Source organism: Dasypus novemcinctus, chromosome 14 (genome assembly GCF_030445035.2).
Source record: "Dasypus novemcinctus isolate mDasNov1 chromosome 14, mDasNov1.1.hap2, whole genome shotgun sequence".
Classification (NCBI taxonomy): domain Eukaryota; kingdom Metazoa; phylum Chordata; class Mammalia; order Cingulata; family Dasypodidae; genus Dasypus; species Dasypus novemcinctus.
The window spans coordinates 70,151,524-70,173,424 of NC_080686.1; the positions used below are offsets into that span (position 1 = coordinate 70,151,524).

The 21,901-nt window shown below is 36.6% G+C and overlaps 1 non-coding gene across 1 annotated transcript; it reads right to left on the reverse strand.

The window, feature by feature from the left end:
- Window positions 1-15,399: 15,399 nt before the first annotated feature.
- LOC111763915 (U6 spliceosomal RNA) lies at window positions 15,400-15,507 on the reverse strand. Its single transcript, XR_002796642.1, has one exon. It is a non-coding gene; the product is annotated as a U6 spliceosomal RNA (small nuclear RNA).
- Window positions 15,508-21,901: the final 6,394 nt, after the last annotated feature.

The window sequence follows — 21,901 nt, forward strand, 5'->3', positions numbered from 1 at the left end:
TAATCTCAATCTTTTAAAATTTAGTGAGACCTGTTTTGTGGCCTAATATGTGGTCTATCTTGGAGAATGATCCATTTGCACTTGAAAAGAAGTAAATCCTTCTGTTTTGGAGTGCAATGTTCTGTATATACATGTTAGATGTTGTTCATTTATCATATTCAAATTCTCTATTTACTTACTGAAATTCTGTCTATATGTTCTATCTATTGAAGTCTCCAACTATTAGTGTAGAGATGTCAGTTCTACCCAAATTGATTTACAGATTCAACACAACCCCAATAAAACTTCCAACAGTCTATTTTGCAGAAATGGGAAAAGCCATTTATCAAATTTATTTGGAAGTTTAAAGGGCCCTGAATAGCCAAAAATACCTTTTAAAAGAAGAATGAATTCGGAGGACTCTCATTTCCTGACTTTAAAGCATGCTGCTTAGCTACAGTGGTAAAAACAGTATGGCACTGGCATAAAGATAGACATATTGACCAATGGAATTGAATTGAGAATTCAGAAATAGACCCTCACACCTATGGTCAAGTGATTTTTGACAAGACTGTCAACTAAAGTAACTTATGGACTATAGTTAACAGTAATATTGTATTTTTGTATTAATGGCAAAGAAGGTACTATATTAATGCTAATGGTCAACATTCGGGGGTGTAAGAGGGTATGGGATTTTCCTTTTGGAGTAAAGAAATGTAAAATTGACTGAGGTGATGATAGGACAACTGTGATGAAACTGAGGACTGCTGAGTATATGCATTGGATGGATAGTACAAGACATGGAGTCATATAACAGGGAACACAGTGGTAGATGATGGACTGTGGTTGATTATACAAATATGAGAACATTCTCTCATGAACTATAACAAATATACAATACTAATACATGGTGTTAACAAGTAGGATGGTTTATGGGAAAATACACCAAATATAAGCTATGGATTTTAGTCAGCAGTAATATTTTGATGATGTTCTTTCATCATTTTTAACAAATGTTTCACAACAACATAAGGTGTTGGTGGTGGGGTGATGTATGTGAATCCTGCATGATTGTTTTGTAAACTGATTGCTTCTCTAGTAAAAAAATTAATAAAAGACATTATTTAAAAATTCTACTTTGTCTGATATTAACATAGTAACCCAGTTCTTTTTTTGGTTACTATTTGCATGGAATATATTTTTCCAACCTTTCATTTTCAACCTGTTTGTGTCTTTGGGTCTAAGTTGAGTCTCTTGTGAACAACATACAGTTGCTTTTTTTAATCCATTCTGCCAGTGTGTGTCTTTTGATTGGAGAGTTTAATCTATTTAACATTCAGTGTTATTACCGAAAAGGTAGCACTTCACCCATTTTCTCCTTTGGTTTTTATATATCATATCTTTGTTTTGGTCTCTCTTTTCCTTTATTACAACCTCCTTTTCTGTAGAGTTAATCTTTTGGGATGTATATGAGTGATCCCTTTCTCATATTTTTCAAATACTTTTTGCACATTTTCAAATACTTCCCTTGTGGTTGCCTTGGAGTATGTAAAGCACAACCCAGATCTATAACCTACTATTTTGAAAAGATACCAACTTAGCTTCAATAGTATACCTATTCTCTGAGCCTTCATTTCTTCCCACTACTCCAAGTTACTCTCTTCTGTATTTTTCTTTCAACCTGCAGAACTCCCTTTAATAATTCTTGTAAAGCAATTTCTGTTTATCTGTGAATATTTTAAACTTCCCCTCATTTTTGTAGGATAGTTCTGGGATAAAGAATTTTTGGTTGGCAATTTTTCTATTTCAGTACTTTAACTATATCATACTGGTGCCTTCTAACCTCCATGGTTTCTGATGAGAACTCAGCACTTAGTCTTATTAAGGATCCTATGTATGTAACCAGTCACTTTTCTCTTGTGACCTTCAGAATTTTCTCTTTATCTTTGACATTTGACATTCTGATTAGTATGCATCTTGGAGTAGGTCCATTCAGATTCTGTTTCGAGTATGTTGTGCTTCTTGGACCTGTATACTTGTGTCTTTCATAAGAGTTGGGATATTTCAGTCAATATTTCTTCAAATATTCTTTTAGTCCATTTTCTGTTCTCTTCTCCTTCTGGGATATCAAAACACATGTGTTTGTGTACCTCACACTATCACTCAAATCTCTGAGACACAGTTCAATTTTTTTTTTCTATTTTTCTGTCTGTTCTTCTAATTGTATAATTTCAATTTTCCTGCTTTCTATTTTGCTGGTTCTTCTTCATCCTGTTCAAATGTACTGTTGTATGCCTCTGTTGTGTTTTTGATCTCTATTATTGTGCCTTTCATCCCCATAATTTCTGTTATGTTTCTTTTTATACTTTCACATTCTTTATGCTCACACATTGTCTTCTTAATATCCTTTATCTCTTTATGAATATTTTCCTTTTTCTTCTTGAGTTTATTTAGGATATTTGTTTGAAATTATTTTGTAAGTTGTTCCAAATTCAGTGTCTCCTCTGAATTTTTAGTTGTTCCCTTGCCTGAGCCATATCTTTCCATTTCTTAGGATGGCTTTTAATTTTTTGCTGATGTTTAGGCATCTGATTAGCTTGACATGTAACTCTGAAGATTAGTTTATTCCTCTTGTCTAGGATGTTATTGTTGGTAGACTTTGTGTTAAGGCTCTTCTTCGATGCTTGGACCATTTTATTCTGGACCTTTAGAAAAGCCTGAGTATTAACTGATCAAATTTTCTCAACTCTTCTTCATCTGATTCTTGCCCTGGATCTGTGGTATAATTTTTAAGATTGCACATTTTGTGTTATTTTTTCACCTGCAGGAGAAAGCTTCCTTTCCTCTGTTCCATCTATGGGAATCTTGATTTGTTCTGTTTATTTTATGCAGAATTTTCTTCCCAGCTCCTATGATTTGTTTAAGTTCTCTGCCTCACTCAGTCCACATTTTCTTTACTCTTTTAAATTCTGGGACTCTCTAGTAATACAGAAGTTCATTTTACCCCTTGTTTTGTTTTCCTCTGTGAGACTTTTCTGCCTCTGGTTTCTTCCCTACTAAGTTTTCCTGCCCCAGGGAGCCAGATGGGGTCAATCCAGAAAAGTGAGAAAGGTGAGAAAAGTCCCCAGACAGTAACCTGATTGAGTGTATGCACTGTTTGGCCACTGCCATTGTGCTGTGTTTTGCTCCTCCTCTCCCTGCCAGGATCCCTTTTGTATGAAGCACTTCTCAGTGGCTTGTGTTCTTCCCTGGGCTTCTGTGACTTCCATCCCTGGGCCTGGATATGCATTGGGTTCTAACTCACTGCTATGAGTTCCCTTCTAGTCTTTGTCCCTGGTGGGAGGGACCTGAGACAATGCGTTTGGAGAACTCCTAAGCTTTGTTTAGGGCTGAGTAAAGGCAGGGGAAGAGGACTGGTATATCCAAAATGGAAATTTCCTCCCTGATATTTTTCTCTCTTCTTGATTTATCATTTGCAGAGTCCTTCTTCAGTCTCTGCCATCCTCCACAGTCCTAAGCAAATAGAATTTGTCCTTTTGTTATTTATTCACTGATTCTTTGGGGAGGTTTATTTTCAGGGTATGTCTTAAGTCACCATGTTGATGACATCACCCTTTCTGTCTGTTATAAAGACACTCTCATTGGATTTAGGGTCCACCCTAATCCAGAATGGTCTAATCTTTGGTTCTTACCTTAATTACAACTGTAAAGAACTTTTTTCCATATAAGATAACATTCCAAAGTTCTTAGTTGATGTAGATTTGGGGGTGATGCTATTCAACTCACTACACTAGTCTTTCTTGAAATTCTGTGAACCATTAATTGTTATTCATATTAAGTACATTTTGTGAGCCTGTGTGTGTGTGTGTTAAACCAGCCAGAGTCAACATCCTTTGCTTGCATCTGAGAATCCAAGTAATTTATTGTTGTTAATCTTGTTTCACCAAGCAGGGAAAAAAAATAGAGAACTTTACAATTTCTTTGCTTACAAAGTCCATGCTCTTTTTGACATGTCATGCTGAAGAGATAGCTTCTCTGAGATACAAAGCTGCCGCTATGTCCAATTTTACAACCTATTGGAAAATCACCTCCAATGAGAACAGAAATAGACAGACTTCACAATCCTAACTCAACTCAGATTATGTCTATGGTGCTGAAACAAACTTTGATTCATTCAATTTACTGAGAAAAACAGTGAAAAATGACGTAAAAGTAAAACGGCATTGGGGAAGCAGTTCATTGACTTACTGCGTATTTTTGTTTTCAGATCATTGTTTTGCCAGCAAGTATAAAATAACAATTTTAAAGTAAAACCTGGTCATCTTCTATTAAAGACAGCAACTGTTTGAAGTGCTATAGGAGTGGTGCTGGGACTCTGGTGACTATCGCTCATTTCATACGCCCCTGCTGTTATGTGGAACATGCTCTCCAGATTTATGTTTGCTTTAAAATTAATTAGCCCAATGCAAACCATATGTGATTTTGATTAATTAGTTTCATAATGGCAGACTGATATGGGTTCACGATCCAATGCTGACAGAGACAGGACATTAATTGTCCATGGGGGAAGGGCCAGCAGGTCTAATATGGTAGGGATGGAAGGCTGTTCCATAAGATGTCACTCGGTTCTCTTCAATCTAAATTTTATCCTAACAAAAAAACTGAGCAAATTTTACACTGTCTTATAGCAAAAATTTACATCTCACAATTCTCACAGTGATTTCATGACCTATCACATTTCATGTTCAAACTTGTTTCTGACAGTTACAATGACTTTATTTTGTTTTCTTTTAACCTTCTCTGGGTGTGTTATTTTATGAAATTCTGATGGTTGTTGCCTCTTTTTTTGTGTGCCAGACCTCTTTTTGAGTAAATGAACAGTTTTTCTGGTTCTCTTAGTATGCCTTCTATTTCCCAAATTAACTACTAGGGATTTGGAGCAGTCCACTGCACTTTTGTGGTGGATGGTGGGCAGGGAAGATTTCTTCCCTACACCATGCCAATGAGTTTTCTGTGCAAGGGCCTTTCCACGTTGGTTTCTCCCCATAGCACACAACTGGAAACAAGGGAAAACACTCCCACTTTTAGTTTTACCCTCAACCTACCTAATAAGTCTCCTGCCCCAACCTAAGATTTTGACTTTAAGTGGGGAGGAGTTACTGATTGCCTGCAGCAACTATATCTTTTCTTCTTTCCACAATCCTCCAGGAGTGGAAGAGACTTCATCCTCTTTCCCAAGGTAGCATCTGTCCTGCTACTTTCTCTGCACCATAATGGTGGTTAAGGTGCAATGAAAAAATTGGTTTACATTTAAGAAAATTTCCAGAATTTTATGCCCTTCACATTTTGTGTGTATGTGTGTGTAAATTTGGGTCTATTGACATTAAATAGGTACATAATATTTTTTTGTTTTTTATAGATATAACTTCATAACAAATCTTAACACCTTTCTTTTGGGGAAGTATCCATACAACACTTTAATAAAAAAAGGCAGAGGAAACCATAAGAAAAGCTGTAGTCACTTATGTCTCCTATCTCAGTCTTGGCCCCTAGAGGGAATAATTTTTTTTAAATCTTTTTATATAATTTCTGTTTGTTTTCTGATAACCACCTCCATGTCACTAAATAATACAGCATCATTATGAGGAGGAAAGATGTCAGCCTGCAGAGAACTTGTCCACCCCACCTGGAGGTGATGGGTACAGGGGCTATGGGCTAGGCATCAGTTGCATCTGCTTTACTTTCTCTATCTGGACTATGACCATTCATTCCTTATTAAAATATATGGGTACAATTAAATTTACTATAGCATTTAAGTTAAGCATACCTAATTATTTGCAGATGTCTTAAAAATTGGAAAACTACAACATTTATAATGAAGATTACATATATGGAATGGGTATGCATAACTGATAAATTGAATGCATAACTCAAGGGATGCTATCAAAGCTTTGTCTGTTAATGCCCCATTCAATTTTAGTCAGTGGGGGAAGACTTTCCTTTGCCACCAAGAGTTCCTGAAATAATAGACTATCATAAAATATAGTCACGATTTAAGTAGTAAAAATATATGATCCAAGCTATTATTCAACAATGTATTCAAAGTATGACTTCTCCATTTCTCTCAGCTAAGGTCTTTTATACTACTCTGAGTGTATGTTTTCTACCCAACAAGGGTTAACATAATGGGAGGGAAAAGAAAGGGGATTTAAATAGTACTTGTCTGGCTTTGTGTTCTCTGTGCTGGCATGGTTAAAGCTGACTCTTCTACTTGTGGTTCCTTCCATGTAGGCATCTTTGAGAATCCTAACTGGGTACTCTCTCTCTTGCTATTCCCTTGACCCAAGAGATTGACCCTCTTTTTTGGCTGATCACTTCAGCCTCCTTCTTTATTTCCAGGAAACCGTGTCCCTTTCCAGCTTCTTGCTCCTGGCATTTCTTTGACCCTTTTAGTACAGAACCCAAGACAAACCTACACTAGATTTCTCTCACTTATGGCACATGGAAACACTCACATATCCTTTTCCCCAACAAACTCTAGGAGTGCAGCCAACCCTACTCACTGGCAACTCTCCCAGCTCTGCTGCCAATGTAGTGAGTCAGCTGCCCTTTCATCTTCTAGTGTTACCTATTCATAGAACATTCTCCATCTCACTGCCCATATTTGCCCCCTTCCATGACCAACAGCTTTCTAGCCCATTATGCCCCCACTTCAAGGGTCACATAGTAAGCTTTCTGAGGAGTCCCATTGAAGGCCTTCCTCACTAGGACATCTGGTGAAGGGAGTTGGATTGTATAAGGCCAGCATGAGGGAGCCACCATGTTGGTTGTCTGCACTCTTTATGGATGTTGTCCATAATGGTGCACTGGGTGCACAACTTGGAGCTTCCTTCACTACCAAAACCTTCTAAATTCATGCAAGTGAACATTCTCAGGTGTCTGTAACCTGATTCATTGTTGACTGGAGTCTTTGGTAATAAGATTGTGTTGGCATCTGCTGGAATCAGGGAGCCTGGAAACCATTTACCACTTATCAGATCTGTTATTTCACTAAAGGAAAATTTTGACTCTCCAACTCCACATTCCCATCCTGCAATGAGTATTTTTTTGAGCTGAAATCCCATATAGAAAAAAGAACTTGAGAAAAGTAGAACTGGTATATCCAATCAAGGAAGAAGACCAGTCCTCTAAAGCTCAGCCAACTACAAGAACAAGTGGCTGCCCATCGATTAGGAAGATAAATGGCTACATAACTGCTTTGTTTAAACTGCTAGCTCAGTCAGAACTTTGCCTTCGAGACTTGCTAAATAAGTGACTCCTTTGTAGGACAGTTTACCTCAGAGGTGGTTATATTAAATGGGCTATTACTGTCATCAGTCTTAGAGATGGCAAATTCTGGTAGCTCACAGTATTAGTTGTTTTGCCCAATGAGCTGAAATTTAAGCTGTATTTTTTATGTCCTAGCTGCATGATCAGGTAGAGAGTCAGATTATTAAGGGCACACTCATAAGAAGTGTCTTCTATGGAAACAAACTCGTATTAGTTTGACTGAAAGTGAATAGATGGACCTAAATTGGGACATTCTGGTCCATGGGGAGGTAAGTGATAGTAATACTGATTGCAAGGGAAATTCTAACTCCATTTTTGTATTGAAATTACCTTTCTTTGTTTGTGGTCTCACCTTTGCGTGAACTCCTGAATTCCTAGAGAGTTAATTTCTCCAGAAATAGGACAGACTGTCCTCTAAAGAAAGAGGGAGAAAAATGTCCCTTGATTATTTGGGTACAGACATGATGTTGACATCAGGAGAGGTGGAGAGTTAAGGAGTGGGTAACTTGTTCTCTCTTTGCAACTTATATATGGATCAGTAGTTCACATGCCCCTTAGACCGTCCAGGCAGGAGCCCAGAGTGAAAATTTGTCAGAAAAGTTGGTAATCTCAGAAGCCCCATACTTCATCTTAAGACTTTTAAGTTATTGTGGAGATTGACCCTCATCCCTTGTTTGGTGATGGTCTTATTGTTCTTTGTCTCTATCTGGAAAGTAAGGAATTGGCTTTTCCTAGTTTCTGATCCCATAAAATCTAAGTGAAGTCCATTTGAAATTCCCTGCATTTAGCTCATCTTTATCTAAGATCTATCTCCTCAAAGCTCAGAGAATCTGGCTAGGTGGCGGGCAAGGCAGCAGGAGTCAGGAAGCTTAATTAATTAATTAATTTTAGTTTTTATTTTGTTATTTGATTTGATTTGATTTTTTATTTTTGGATTGGCATGTCCTCCTAATTCCATGCTAGCGATTTCCAGCTCTAAGCATGAGAGCTAAATCTGGTCTCTAATGACTAACATATAATATTTATTTTAAAATTTGCCATTGTTCAAAGATGAGACTATATTACGTACAAATATGGATGTAGATTTTTTATTTTTTCCTTTAAAAAATCATGAATGGAATTGATTAGCTGGAGCTGGGAAGTGGCTGAACACTAGATGGAATATGTCTTTTCCAGCTCATTATAGTCTCCACCATTCCCTATGGTCCTTTCATCTTGGTACTTAGTGCCACTTATTATCACATATATACTGAAATTAGTCTCATAGTCAAAAAGCAAGGAAATCAATGATTTTTGCTATAGCTTCAATAAACTGGATTATTATTACTTAAGATGTTCTATCAAAAATTTCCCATGGGGAATAAATTGATTGGCAAAGAATTGATTGAGTTTTGGGATACTCTGAACTTGATTTATCAGTCAGGGTTCAGAGAAACAGAACTGAAAGGATGAGTGTGTATTTATTTATTATAAAGAATTGGCCCACGTGATTCTAATGGCTGGACAAATCTGAATTCTGTAGAGCAGGCCAGAGGTTAGAAATTCTGATTGAAGTCTTGAATCCAAATTTCTTAGAAAGGAAAGTTGGGAATAAGTATGGTCTTGAAGCAGAATTCTTTCTGATCCTTGGAACGGTCATTTCTTCCCCTTAAGACCTCTGCCTGATTAGATGAGGCTCACCCACATTATTGAGTGTAATTTCCTTTACTTAGAGTCAGCTGGTTACAGATTCTGATTCCATCTCCAAAATACCTTCAGGCAACAATTAAGCCAATGTTTGACCAAACAACTGGACCCCATAACCCAGCCAAACTGACACATAAAAACAAACATCACACCAGGTAAAGTTAAGCTTTCTTGTATAAACTTTTAAACTACCACATTTAAAAATATTAATTTCTTTATTATATGCACCTCCTCAAATTACAGTATAATTTCTATGATGGAAGAAATTTACATTTGTTTAGTTCATTTCCATCACCTACAATAGTGCTGGAATTTAGGTGTTTAATCAATATTTTTTGAATGGATATTTGTTCAATGGATAAAGAATCATTACTATCTGAATGCATATTTGCTGAATGAATAATGTGTGCTTCCTGTTTATCTGATAATAGAAACAAATATTTTTCAAAGTAGTTTTCTAAAATTTGAGAATTGTGAGTTATATAACAAAATTAATAATCAGGAATTAGTGTAGTTATTTTTACCAGAATACTATTCATTGTTTAATAAGAAATAAAGGTTATCTCAAGGGAGATTATGGAAGATTTTTACTGTTCTTGTCATAGTTTTTAGTATGCAGTTTTCCAAAAGCATGCATATTCCTCTTGTGATCAGAAAAAACACCTAAATCCATAAATACGTATTTTTTAGATTGTTTTTAGTGTTTGGATTTTAACATATCTGGACTAAGATCAAATTCTGAGGGTTGTTAACAAATGGGGCATAGATTGTTACTAATTCGTAGTCATCTGGAATCGCAATGTATCTCACTCATTTCATGCTTCTTTGCTATGCATTTACCAGGGCCGAAGAGTGAAATCCTGAAAGATTCTGCACCCTAGGAGAATTCTGAATATATCCTAAAAGATTTTTATAAGTAAAAGTAAGCTAGTTGGAATGAAGAGGAAATAGAACATTTAAAATTGCATTCCTTTACTTAATTCAGATTTTTTGTTGATTTTCTTTCTAAATGGATTTGGCATGCATTTATTTTATTTTTGATGTAGTTTTCATAATATTAAAATCTGTGTTTAGTATTATTGAGAGCATTGCTTCAGGCTTATTCTGATTTTTATCACTTTCTTTTACATATTTATTTTATTTAAGCAAAGGAACTTTTAAAACAATATGTATGATTATTTATATAAAGCCTCTTTAGAAGGGATACTAAGGTGATTTATGAAAATTGTCTTCACAGTTTTATGAAATAGGGGTGGAGCAAATAGTTCAATTATCCTTGTTAATAATTTAAATTGAATTTATCCCCATTCACCATGTGGTGTATTTTAGCTCCTTCATACATGTTTTCTATGATTCATATCCCACTGAATTTGCTGGGAGAATTTGCAGAATGTAGCAATCTAGGCTTAAAATCTTCACAAATAGATGGCAAGAAGCAGAAGAGAAAAGAACTTGGATATCTCAGTTCCTAGATAAGTGTGTTTAGGTCTAAGTACAGTAGTAATGGACTTGAGGAAGATTCTGCTGTAGCCATGGCTTTGGTGTTATGGATTTTGAGTGGTGAAAAGCTCTGGCTCTGAAGTTATAAACTTTTATATTGAAATAGTTACAATTTCATATAATTATGATCTTGGTCTGAATTTCTCTAAGCCTTGATTTGCCTATCTGGAAAATGGGTGCTATTTTACAAGAATATTATACCTATTTGCTTGTCTCATTTTAGGGTCTATAAGTTACATATTAGTCTCCCCTAAATTAAGTGCTATCACTGACACTTTGTAGCAAGGATCATATAGGCTTAGTGACCTAAGACTTTATAATAGTAAGTGGCAGAGTCTGGTTAGGGCTCACTCACACATCATTCAGTATTATATTATTCCTATTATTCTCCAATGGGATCAGCTCAGACCTACCTTACTGGACCTGTGGGATCCAAAAGAAGGAGAAACAAAAAGAATTGCAAATGAGATACTAAGAATTATTGTGACTCTAGCAATGGAAGAAACTGGGTCATTGATGTGGAGATAGTGGCCATGGGAGTTGCTGACGGCAGGGAGAGGAAAGAAGAGGTGTGATATGGGGGCATTTTCAGGACTTGGAGTAGTCCTGAATGATATTACAGGGACAAATGCAGGACATTATATATCCTGCCAAAACCCACTGAATGGACTGGGAGAGAGTATAATCCATGCTGTGTAGTAGTGCTCCAAAATGTATTCATCAAATGCAATGAATGTGTCACACTGGTGAAAGAGGTTGTTGATGTGGGAGGAGTGGGAGTGTGGGGAGTGGGGTATATGGGAGCCTCTTTTATTTTTTAATGTAACATTTTGTGTGATCTATGTATCTTTAAAAAAAAAGATAATAAAAGATTTTAAAAAAAGAGACAATGAAAGTAAGAGGGAGAGGATCTGTGAGAGAGGTATTAAATCCAGTTCTAAGGTATTTTATTGACTTGAGTAAAAGTGAGGTGACTGCTAACCATGACATATTTTTAAAGGGAAAATGGAACTGTGTCATATTTGCATTTCACTTATCCAAGTTCACTACCCAAAACAGTCGAAAATCTTCTCTCTTTCCTCTATCTTCCTATCTACCATCTATCTAATCATTTATCTATCTGATCTATCACCAGTTGTCTTGTAATATGAACTTTATATATTAGCTATTTATTTATTTCCCTGTTTCCTTACTTAATTCCTTAACTTATTTGGTGCTACCAAAACAAAACAAAACAAAACAGAAAACCCAGCAATTTGACCTAATAATATTGGAAAGAATGCACAAAAACACATAGAGTATTCTTTATGGGTGATTTAGAGGGTTGAGGGTAATTTTGCCATTATGTAGTTTTCTCCTTATGCATGTATTTTAGAATATAGTCCATGTTAGAGATAATTTCATTGCGGTGTTAATGTAAACTCTTCCTAATGGTTAGATTACTTTTTGCACAATCTATTACTGTTCATAGATTTGTACCAAACCTCTGTATTCTGCAAAAAGTTTTAGCTAGTACAAAACTGGATGTTTTTCACGGTGATATATTAATAAGTCCGTTATTTACTAGTTCGTTTATATTTATGTAGTTTGCAACTTATTCATATGTTATATACATTTACATATAGAAACATTGTTATAAATGATGGGTAACTTTCCAGGAAAGCTTGACCCCCTCAACTCCCAAAACTGCAATGTACCTGAAGTGTGCCCTATGCATTCATAATGAAAACAACAACACAATACCAACTTGAAAGTTATCTTCCCTGGATGATTCATAAAGCAGAAAAACCTACCCATGAAAATGCTTTGAAGGTCTTGGAAGAAATGTGCCGTCAAAATGCAAATATGTTTTCACTTAAAAAGAAAAAATTCTCTGTGGAAATTGGTTTACATAGGATTTGGAGTTAACATTCCAGTTTTTCAACTGATTGAAACCATTGGCTATTTTATTTACTGATTTTTTTGGACATAGAACCATCTGCTGTTCATTGTTACGACATGAAAAATTCCTGGGATTGTATATCCTCCAGCAGATTTCTTTGCTATGGTCTGTTTTGTAGGCTGTTGGTTCAACTTTTTGTGGTGACTCTAATATTCATTTTGCTGAAATCTGTGCTTTGGTACAGTTCTTCCATGACCTGAACTACAAATTCCCAATTTCCAGAAGAAATGACAATGCACATGCAAATTGTTATAGCTTAAACGATTCTGACCCTGTTAACCACACTAACCCTTTTGCTTTTGATAAGGATTTGTTTTTCTTCCCCGCTACTCCAGGGAATAAAATCATTTTCCTTATTTTGTTACACGGTATTGTTAAGCAATACTTTACCCCACTAGCCTGTGAAAGAAAGATCTCCCAGATCTGTTGCTTATCCACTAATGTTGTGACTCATTCTATACTTTCATGCATTTCCTGTCTTCCCAGACCTTCCTACTTCTTCACCTTTTTTTCACTACCATTCCTGCAGCAAAGACTGATTGTCTCTCATATCCATATATTCAAAATTTACTTCTTATTTAAGGTACTGCTGCTCAAATGCCAGACCGCTTATGAAAACTTCATAAACAATATACTTTTTTAAAAAAGATTTATTTATTTCTCCCTTGTTGTTTGCTATTTACTGCACTTATGTCTGTTCTCCTTCCTTGTTTGTGTTTTTTTGGAGCTGAAACTGGGACCTCCAATATGGGAGGGAGGTGTATAATTGCTTGGACTACCTTGGCTCCCATTGTCTTTCCTCCTAGCATCTATTGTTGCATCATCTTATTGTGTCTGCTCGCCCTGCCTACCCGTTGTCACATCAGAATCTGATCCAGCAACCTCCCATGTGGTAGGCGGAAGTCCAGTTGCCTGAGCCACATATGCTTCCCAACAATACATTTTTAATAAAAATTATGGGTATCTCCTCCCAGCTGTCCCATTTTGAGATCCTCAGTTCAACCCCAAAGTCCCTGCAGGAGAGTTTCTCTCCATCACCAGAGTAGAAGCCCAGGGTACTCCATTGGGCTTATGTGTATTCTGCAAGGTATGATAAGCTTGCTAAACGGGTTATTAGAAGAAGACATGGAATATGCACATGGAAACTGATATAAACAGGTGCATAAGGAGATGAGTGGTGGATGGGAAAATTGCCCCTATCTACCCCTGGCTGAATTCTTGGGCATTATCAGTGCTCCTAAAGAGTTTCTTCTTTATACCATTTACAAAGGTTTTTCCAAGTCAGTAGAACTACTGAAAACATGTTCTTCTATATTTTATTCTAGTTCACTTAAAAAAAATCTGTTAGCATTTGATATGAAATGTGAACAGAGAATATAAATTGATCTTTTCCAATTCTGCTGCAACAGAATAACCCAGAATAACCCAATATGCCAGGCCCTTGATATTGATGGTTGTATTTACGAACCTTGTTGTGAAAAAGAAACTTAACCTAGTTATATATATTGTCTAACAGCTATCTCCTGAAAACCTCCTTGTTGCGCAAATGTGGCCCTTCTCTAAGTCAAACTCAGCAAATAAACTCATTACTTCCTCCCAGTTTAACACATGACTCCTGGGACTCCTGGGAATGAGACCTCCTGGCACGGAGGAATTACTACCAAACACTGACCAGCAACGCATTTGGAAAAAAAAGGGGGAAGGGATAAATACAAAGGATTTTATGGCTAAGAGATTTCAAAATGATGTTGGGAGGTCATTCCAGAGGTTACGCTTACGTATGTCTCAGGAGGATGTCATTGACCACCACAGTAAACAATGCCTCAAGTGGGGGGCTCCTGAGGTTTCAAGACATCTGGACACTATAGGCAGGGCAGACCACCCTAGGAAATTGGAAACTGATTGGTGGGCCTTACCTTGGAATATATGATAACCTATCTCCCCAATGTATCAGATTTATAAATTTATAATTTTCCCTGACATGGTTCTTCTGCCCCTTTTATTTGAACCTACAGTTAAAACTATACCTGTTAAATATATGTCCCAGAGACTTAAATCTTATGACTGTTCATATGCCAGTTGAGCCCTGAATCTCAGGGGAGTTGCAGCCAACACATACTCTTCAGTTCATCACACTCACCCAGGACAACTAACAAAAGGATGATGATGGACAATGCCCATCACAAAAAACTGTATCTACAACTGCAAGCAAGACAATTCCATCCATCTGCCCCATGGGATCTAAGCTCCCTCTCAATCAGAAACAGAGTGGTCATTACCATGCCAAAATCCTCAAGATTTAGGAATGAACAAACATAATGGGGGAATGCACCCATGGACTAAAGTAGACTTGTTATTATTCTAGCAATAGAAGAACTTGTATCATTGATATAAAGGCAGTGACCACTAGCGGTTCTGAGGGGAGGGAGAGAGAAGAATGGAAGTAACATGGGTGCATTTTTGGGACATTAGAATTGTCCTGCATGATATTGGTGGATATAGGCTATTATACATTTTGTCAAAACCTATAAAATTGTTTGGAGCAAAGTGTAAACTATAATGTAAACTATAGTCCATGGTTAGTAGCAATGCTTCAATATGTGTTCATCAATTGTAGCAAATGTACCCCACAGTAACGAAAAACATCAGTGTGGGAAAGTATAGAAGAAGGTGGGGATGGGTATATGGGAATCTCCTTTATTTTTGACATTTATGTAATCTAAAGCTTTTTTAAAAATAGAAAAAGAAAAAAGAAAAAAAGACAAAAAAATGGGTTTGAAAGATATTCTTCAATTTGTAAATATGCTTGTGAAATGGATTATTTTATGTACATCATATTTAAATTTTCATAAATTGCATTGTATGCTATATCCTCACCATTTCTTATGTTTTCACTCAGTAGTGTGCTTGTGTATATATTGCTCCTAAAATCTGCTTGCTGTTCCATAGCACTGTGCACATAAATATGCAAGGATAATGATGCAGAACATTTATGTCATCCTGGGGCAGAGGCCATGCTTATCTTCTCTGTATTTTTGTAATATTAGTATGTGGGCTGCCAAAGCAAGCACTCCTTGCATATTCATGGATGTGCTTCTTTGAGATATAAAGACAAGAGAAGGATCACTAGATGGAAGGGTTTCAATGTCTGACAAAATGGTGTCAGATTTTCCTCAGTGATTGCATAGTCTTCACTTGTACTCAGAGCTTGAGAGTTCCCATCTCTCTAATCCCAGTCAACATTTGGCATTATCCAGCTCTCTAATTTTTGCCATTCTGAAGTATATAAAGTGTTATCTCATGTACATTTGTATTTCTGACTGCAGAAATACTGGTTTGGGCATCTATTCAACTTGCATTTTTGTATTTTGCTGATCTTTAGCCTTTGTCTATTGGTATTGCTATTCTTTCTTGTCTTGTTGGTTTTCAGAGCTTTTTTTAGAGTCTAGGGCAAGGGCCAACAGTCTATATCCTATTGGCCACATCTGACTTGCTGCCTGTTTTTGGATAACACACAGTCTAAGAATGGTGTTTTTAAATGATAGAAAAAAAAATAAAAAATCAAAAGGAGATTTTGTGACACATGAAAATTATGTGAAATTCAAATTTCAATGTCCATGAATAAAACTGTATTGGAATACAGCCAAGTTCATATATTTGCATATTGTCAATGGCTGCATCTATGCTTCAGTGGCAGGAAGGAGTAGTTTCAACAGGGACCATAGGATACACAAAGCCTAAGTATTTACTATCTGGCTCTTTACAGAAAAGGTTTGCTGATCCCTAACTTGAGTTTTTTGAAGATTTCAAACATTGTTATGTTCCCGTCTTCCCATCTTACCTCAATCTGTTTAATGTGCCCAAATATTCTCCAATCTATAACCATTCTTTCTTCGATGTAATCAAATCACATTTTAAATTACTTTTGTCTGATATTTTGAGATTTTCATTTAAGATGTCCATTTCCACCTATGACATTAAGATATTTTCTCATATCTTCTAAACCTAGCTTTATATTTTAATGTTTTTTAATATTTTTGTGGTACCAGGGGCCAGAGATTGAACCTAGGACCTCACATGTGGGAAGCCAAAACTCTACAACTCAACCACTTCGGCTTCCCTGAGTTGTTTTTATTGTTTGTCTTGTCTGATGTTTTTTTTCAGGAGGAACTGGGAACTAAACCCAGGACCTCCCATGTGGGAGGCTGGCACTTAACTGCCTGAGCCACATCTCCTTTCCTATAATATAACTTTACATTTAGGTGTTTTATAAACCACAATTCTACCTTTCCAAATCTTATTAATGAATGAGTTAATTTTATTTTTCTCTGTATAGTGAACCAATTTTCCCCAAACCATGTACTAAACAAGTGGTTTTCTCTCTATTGATACATTGCTAAATATTGTCAACATTATCATATATTACATTTCTATATGTTCATGGGTCTGTCTCTAAGCTCTCTATTCTGATCTATCTGCTCATTTTTCTAATTACTGGTTACTGTACTATCTGGAAGAATAACTCTTCCTTTTTGCTTTTCTTTTTATAGGTTGATTTAGTTCTTTGTAGTCTTGTATTGGTCCATAAAGAGTTTAGAATATGTTTGATTTTTAAAAAAATTTCAATTGGAATTTTTGTTGAATTCAATCACTCTTATAGATTAAATTGGGGGAGGACTGGTATCTTTATAAAGCCAAGAGGACTCATCCAAGAGCACAGACTATATCTCCATTTATCAGATCATCTATATTCTTTTTTTTATAGTTTAACATTTTTAAAAATGAGGCTTTGTGTGTTCTTCAAAAAGATAACTCCCGGATATCTTATAATTTTTGTTTCAATAGGAAAGCATCCTATTTTAAACTATATTTTCTAATTAGTTATTCCTGGTTAGAGAATGCTGGCGGTTTTCAAAGCCCCCTACCTCATTCTCCAGCTTTCCTTTTAAGATTTTTTGGTCAATTGGTTGTTTGCCACAACTGTTATCACCCCCTCAGTCAGCTGTGATATGAAACAATTATTGCTGATTGTTTTTGACAAGAGCCCCCAGGGAAAAGACTGTTTGCACTGGATGGACTCTGACTTAGGTCAAATAAAGATAAGTCATGAGAGCAGAGTATTCGTGGTAACTGCCAGACAGGTTGATAATAGAAGTTATCTGGGAATAAGGGTCTGGAGAAATGTGAACCCCATTCCATCCCCTCCAGTGGTTGTCAGGCTATTGGTTTTCACCAATTGTGGGACGATTGGTTTTCAAGTCTACCGTGGAGCTGGGGAGAAGGGGATGGGAATATGGCATGTTCAAATGCCACAAGGGTCTTTGTTCTTATTGAGATTCAGCCATTTTTCTTGAATAAATACTCCCTGGAATGTTGTCAGGCTTTGGTTGGTTTCCAGGGTTCTGAAAAGGTTGACTTTGACAATTTTTGCCAGTGTTCTTTTTGATTTTATGGAGAAGAGGACTTTAGGAGATCTTTACTTTGTCATTCTCACTGACATATCTCCTGTATTGATTAATTTTTTGCTATAGAATCAACTTTGGGTAACCCTAAGTTACTATTACTAATGATTTTTTAAAAACAAAATGTTGGATTTTTTTTTATACTAAATTTTATTTGGGATTTTTGTAACCAGACACATGAATGAAATTGGTTTATACCTTTATATTTTGTTCTCACATCTGATTTTGGAATCTTGATTATACTTTCTCTGACTGATATTCAAACTTTTATCTTGCATAATGGCATGGACACTGAACAATCACAATGGACAATTAGTGTGGCAATTTGATATTATTTATGAATTACAGAAAGAGATATTTGTTTATGTTTGTAAACTGGTCTGTTCTTCTGGGGGTGATACCCATTGATTGTATTAGATTCAGCTGAGATACTTTGATTAAACTATGTTAAGATTAGAGCTTTGATTTGACTATGTTATTAAGGCATGCACAGTTGAGCCCTTCCCCCTTTGGTAGACTATATAAATGAATGCTCAATCAAGAACACATGGAAATAGATACAGAAGTAGAACACAGAAGAATAGAGACAGCTCATTAGGCATGGCAGAGGCCACAGGAAGGGAAATGAGCCTGATAGTCTACAGTTTACCTTGTGAAGAGAACAGAGCAGATAAGCCCAGAAAGAAATGAGCCCAGGGAGAGAGATAAAGCCTTATGCCAGCCTAGAGCTGAAATCAGAAGAAGTTGGGACCAAGGACCCTTAAGAATAAGAAGGAAGGCTGAACCCTTGCAGAATTGCCTGCCATTTTGCTTCAACACGTAACTGATGATTTTGGGTGAAAAAGTACCTCTTATGGTATCTTGAATTGGACTCTTTAGGGCCTTCTGACTCTAGGTGTCTGCCCCAAATAAATATCCTTTATAAAAGCCAACAGAATTCTGGTAATTTGCATTAGCACTCCTTTGGCTGACTAATATAATTAGCCAACCAGAATCTAAGCAACTGATACAATTGTATAGCTCAAAATTGACTGAATAGCACCTCTTCATGTAAATTAAGCTGGATAGTTTTTGTTATTTTCTGGGACAGCTTATGTCAGAATGTAATTATCTGTTTGTCAAAGGTTTGGGAGAACTCACTTGTAAACCTTAGGACTATTTGATGGGGTGGGGAGAAGATGCTTTGACTGTAATTTAAATTTCCTTAATGCTTCTCATACTATTCAGCACGTCTATTCATGGTTGGATCAATTTTGACATATATAGGAAGTCAAAGCTTTCATCTTAGTTTTAAATGTAAAGTTGTTTATAACACTCTTATTGTTTCCTTTTGTCCTAATCATGACCTTTATGGCAATTTTTTTCCCCACAGCCCAGGTCCTAATTCAGAATCATACATAACATTTAGTTTTTATGTCTTTTCAGTTTCCTTAATCTCAGCATTTCTTTGTCATTCATGACAATGGCATTATGATGTATTAAAGTCAGTTATTTTGTAGAACGTTCCTTAATTTGGTTTTGTCTGATGTTTCCTCATGATTAGATTAGCCAAAACAATCTTGATATAGAAAAAGAGTTGGAGGATTCTCATGTTCTGATTTCAAATTGTGTTAAAAAGCAGTGTAATCAAAAAAGTGATGGTAGTCATACACACAAAATAGACAAATCAGTAAAACAGAGTTGAAAGTCCAGAAATAGACCCACACATCTATGTCCAATTAATGTTTTAATTTAATTTTTTAAAAGATATTTCGATTACACAAAATGTTACAGACAAAAATATATGGAATTCCCATATGCCCCACTCCCCACACCTCACACCCTTCCCTACATGAACAACTTCTTTCATTAGTGTGGTACATTCCTTGCAATTGATGAATATATTTGGAGCATTGCCACTAAGTATTACATTGTAGTTTATACTCTCTCCCACTCAATTCTGTAGGTTATGGCAGGATATATAAAAGGCCTGTATCTGTCATTGTAATGTTATCCAGGACAATTCCAACCTAGAAAATGCTCCCATATCATACCTCTTTTTCCCTCTCCCTGCCTTCAGCATCTTCAGTAGCCACTGTTTCCATATTAATTATATAACTTCTTCCATTGCTGGAATCACAATAAATCCCACAGTAGAATACCAGTAGATCCACTGTAGTCCATTATTTTATTCCTCAGTCCTGAGGGTTCTGGGAAGGTGATGCCCACTCCACTTCCAATTGAGAGGGGGGCTTCGATTCCATATGGCTGATGGATGGGACTCTCCTGTCTGTAGTTGCAGAGCCTCTTGGTTCCTTGGTATGGTGGTTTTCTGTCCTCACCTCCCTGTCAGTTGTTCTGGGTGAGTCCAATGAACTGGAGAGCAGGTCCTGCAACTCTGCTGAGGCTCAGGGACCAGCTGGCACATGGACAGCCCAAAGATTCAAGTTTCTTGAATGTGTACCTCCAACTTCAGCACCAACCATAGGTTCAAACAGAAGAGACAGAAGAGGCATGTGTAGAGAAGCCACAACTGAGTCCCACTCTGTCACGCTCAGGATCACAAACCCCAAAGTAGGGCCCACTGGCAAGGCACCAAAATCCAGACCTATTTCCCATGACTGTAAGACCTGGATGTCTTGAGAGCCCTCAGGAGCCCCACCATTTGAGGTAGTACCTACTTTGGCAATCTATGAGATCCTACTGAGATGTGCATAAGCATTACCTCTAGAAATACCTCCTGACTAACTTTGAAATCTCTTAGCCATATAAACTCATCTGTCTTTACCTTTTCCCCCTTTTATTCAAGGTCTTTTTCCAATTGCATTGCAAGTTGGTGCTTGATAGTAATCCCTCTGTGCCAGGGAGGCTCATCCCTGTGTGTCATGTCCCATGCTTGGGGGGAAAGTAATACATTTATATACTGAGTTGTCCAGTTAATTTTTGATAAGAATACTAAGAACATGCAGTGGGGAAAGAATTGTTTCTTCAGCAAACACTGTTGGGAAAACTAGATCTCCACATATAGAAGAATAAAGTTAGACCCCTATCTCATACCTATACAAAAGTCAACTAAAAATGGATTAAGGACCTAAATAGAAAAGCTAAAACTATAAAAATCTTAGGAGATAACATAGAGGCAAATCTTTAAACTCTGGGAATTGGTAATGGAATCTTTGATATGATACAAAAAGCACAACAAAAATATCATAAAGCTTTAAAACTCCTGTGTATTGAAAGAAGTTTATCAAGAAAGTAAAAAGACAACCTATAGGGAAGTGGATTTGGCTCAACTGATAGAGCATCCACCTACCATATGGGAGGTCCAGGGTTCAGACCTAGGGCCTCCTGACCCATGTGGTGAGCTGGCCCATGCACAGTGCTGATGCATGTATGGAGTGCCGTGACACACAGGGGTGTCCCCCATGTAGGAGATCCCCACGCACAAGGAGTGTAGCCTGCAAGGAGAGCTGCCCTGCATGAAAAAAAACACCACCTGCCCAGGAGTGGTGCCGCACACACGGAGAGCTGACACAGCAAAATGATGCAAGAAAAAGAGATTCCGGGTGTTGCTGACAAGAATGCTAGTGGACACAGAACCACAGAACACACAGCGAATGGACACAGAGAACAGACAACAGGAAGGGGGAGAAATAAATAAAAAACAAATAAATAAATCTTAAAAAAAATTAAAAAAAGACAACCTATAGAATAGGAGAAAATAGTTTCAAACCATATATCAGATAAGGGTTTAATATCTTGACTATATTAAAAAAAATTACATAATGCAGCAACAGAAAAAACAACCCAATTAAAAAAATGGACAGTTTTCCAAAGGAGATATACAAATGACCAATAAATACATGAAAAGATGCTCAACATCTTTAGCCATTAGGGAAAATGCAAATTAAAACCATAACAAGATACCACTTCGCACTCACAAAGTTAGCTGTTATAAAAAAAAAAAAAGGAAAATAAGTGTTGGAGAGGATGCAGAGAGTAGGAAGACTAGTGCATTTTGGTT